Here is a 3,319-nt window from a genome sequence, read left to right as displayed (position 1 = left end):
GCCATTCTGCCCCCTTGAGCCTGCTCCGCCATTCAATAAGATCATGGCTGATCTTTTTGTGGACTCAGTTCCACTTACCCGCCCGCTCACCATAACCCTTAATTCCTTTACTGTTCAAAAATGTATCTATCCTTGCCTGAAAAGCATTCAGTGAGGTAGCCTCAATTGCTTCACTGGGCAGGGAATTCCACAGATTCACAACCTTTTCTGTGAAGAAGTTCCTCCTCAACTCAGTCCTAAATCTGCTTCCCCGTATTTTGAGGCGATGCCCCCGAGCTCTAGTTTCACCCTCCAGTGGAAACAACTTCCCTGCTTCTATCTTATCTATTCCCTTCATAATCTTATATGTTTCAATAAGATCTGCCTTCATTCTTCTGAATTCCATTGAGTATAGCCCCAGTCTACTCAGTCTCGCCTCATAAGCCAACCATCTCAACTCCGGAATCAACCTAGTGAATCTCCTCTGCACCTCCTCCAGTGCCAGTATCCTTTCTCAAGTAAGGAGACCAACACTGTGCACAGTACTCCAAGTGTGGCCTCACCAGCACCTTATACAGCTGCAACATAACCACGCTATTTATAAACTCCATCCTTCTTGCAATGAAGGACAAAATTCCATTTGCCTTCTTAATTACCTGCTGCACGTGCAAACCAATTCCTTGTGATTCTTTCACAAGGACACCAAGGTTCCACTGCACAGCAACATGCTGCAATGTTTTTACCATTTAATGAATACATTTTGCTGTTATTTCGACCAAAATGGATGACCTCACATTTACCAACATTTTACTCCATCTGCCAAACCCTCGCCCACTCACTTAGACTATCTCTATCGCGTTGCATAATTTCATCGTCCTCTGCACACTTTGGGCTCTGCCACTCATCTTAATGTCATCTGCGAATTTTGACAGACTACACTTAGTCCCCAAATCCAAATTATACATGTAAATTCGTAAACAATTGCGGTCCCTTGCAGGTTGAGTCCGTAATTAGGAAAGCAAATGTAATGTTGTCATTTATCTCAAGAGGCTTGGAATACAAAAGCAGGGATGTACTTCTGAGGCTTTATAAAGCACTGGTTAGGCCCCATTTGGAGTACTGTGAGCAATTTTGGGCCCCACACCTCAGGAAGGACATACTGGCACTGGAGCGGGTCCAGCGGAGATTCACACGGATGATCCCAGGAATGGTAGGCCTGACATACGATGAACGTCTGAGGATCGTGGGATTATATTCATTGGAGTTTAGGAGGTTGAGGGGAGATCTGATAGAAACTTACAAGATAATGAACGGCTTAGATAGGATGGACGTAGGGAAGTTGTTTCCATTAACAGGGGAGACTAGGACGCGGGGGCACAGCCTTAGAATAAAAGGGAGTCACTTTAGAACAGAGATGAGGAGAAATTTCTTCAGCCAGAGAGTGGTGGGTCTGTGGAATTCATTGCCACAGAGGGCTGTGGAGGCCGAGACGTTGAGCGTCTTCAAGACAGAAATTGATAAATTCTTGATTTCTCGAGGAATTAAGGGCTATGGGGAGAGAGCGGGTAAATGGAGTTGAAATCAACCATGATTGAATGGTGGAGTGGACTCGATGGGCCGAATGGCCTTACTTCCGCTCCTATGTCTTATGGTCTTATGGTCTTATGGTCCCAACACTGATCCAAGAGGTACACCACTACTCACTGATCGCCAACCAGTAAAACATCCATTTACCCCCACTCTTTGCTTTCTGTTAGTTAACCAATCCTCTATCCATTCTAATACATTATATTTAACACTGAGCACCTTTATCTAATGCAGCAGTCTTTGGTGCGGCACCTTGTGAAATGCCTTCTGGAAATCCAGATTCACCACACCCAAAGGTTACCATTGTCCACTGTGCACATAATGGTCTAAAAGTATTCCACTAAATTGGTCAAACATGACCTGCCCTTCATGAACCCATGCTGCGTCTTACCAATGGGCCAAGTTATGTCCAGATGTCTCGCTATTTCTTGCTTGATGATAGATTCAAGCGTTTTCCCTACGACAAAAACTAAGCTAACCAGCCTATAGTTACCCGCCTTTTATCTACCTCTTTTTTCAAACAGTGGCAACACATTTGCTGTTTTCCAATCAGCGGGAAGTACCCCAGGGTCCAGCGAATGTTGGTAAATTACCACTGGTGCATTTGCCATTTCCCCCGCCATCTCTTTTAGTACCCTGGGATGCATTCCATCAGGGCCAGGAGACATATCTACCTTTAGCCCCATTAGCTTGCCCAACACTACCTCTTTCGTGAGAATGATAGTTTCTAGGTCGTCACCTGCATAGCCTTCCTGTCATCAATGTTTAAAATGACAGGAGAGACAGGATTTACAGACATGTCGAGACAGAAGGACGGATTAGGGACAGTCAGCATGGCTTTGTGAGTGGAAAACCATGTCTCACAAATTTCGTCGAATTTCTTTGAAAGGGTGATTATTGTTATTCATTCGTGGGTTGTGGATGTGTACCCCACTCGCTATTTCTGTTTTTCATTGTCTCTATATATCTCCCTCAGACTCACTGAATATGTTTTTATTACGTTGACATCTTTTGCTCCTTGCTCTGTCCATTATTTCGCTGTCGTGTGTAACCGAGCTTCACTGGATTGATTTCTGCGTTTCTCCTGCGAGAAGAGAAGCAGTGGGATGAGTCTGTTTGCTCTGGAGTTTAGAATAATCAGAGGTGATCTTATTGAAAAGTCTGAAACTGGGAAACAGTTAGACAGTGTAAATGTTGAGTTCCCTCCACCCCTGGCTAAATTATTAAGAACAAAGAAAAATAAGGTGAATGATGGAAGAGGAGTTTGGAATATTTGGGAAAGGTGAAGCTAAGAATTGGAAGATGTGAATAACGTAATTAATAATTGACAGGAATGGATAGGAACTTTGGGGATTCTGTCGGTGGATTCATTGTAAACTTTGAAATCAGAACAAGCTGAGACACCAGGTGGAAAAACCGTATTTGTCTCTATGCATTTTAGGTTATGGAAAGCAATGTAGCACATGTGCCCGGCTAGCTCAGTCGGTAGAGCATGAGACTCTTAATCTCAGGGTCGTGGGTTCGAGCCCCACGTTGGGCGTTATTGCTTTTAAACTTTGCCTCTTTCCTGGGTGAATTCCAGATCTCCGTCCTTCCAGAAGTGTCACCGCTCAAACTGAGTCTTTCTCCTTTCTCACAGTTGTGGATTTGTGACTGAAAACTGTCTCCAGTTCACTGGAAGGCGGGGAGTTGAGCGCTGAACTCAGCGAGAGGTTTTGTTCTCATTTATTATGAGATTTAAACCCAGATCTGC

General features: G+C 44.2%; 1 non-coding gene across 1 annotated transcript; it reads left to right on the top strand.

Moving 5' to 3' along the window:
• Positions 1 to 3,033: 3,033 nt before the first annotated feature.
• On the top strand, positions 3,034 to 3,106 carry trnak-cuu (transfer RNA lysine (anticodon CUU)). The gene has a single exon. It is a non-coding gene; the product is annotated as a tRNA-Lys (tRNA).
• The last annotated feature ends 213 nt before the right edge of the window (positions 3,107 to 3,319 follow it).

This window comes from Mustelus asterias, unplaced genomic scaffold (assembly GCF_964213995.1).
Source record: "Mustelus asterias unplaced genomic scaffold, sMusAst1.hap1.1 HAP1_SCAFFOLD_129, whole genome shotgun sequence".
NCBI classification, from domain to species: domain Eukaryota; kingdom Metazoa; phylum Chordata; class Chondrichthyes; order Carcharhiniformes; family Triakidae; genus Mustelus; species Mustelus asterias.
Note: the sequence above shows the minus strand (reverse complement) of the source record. Positions and strands in the feature narration are given on the sequence as shown.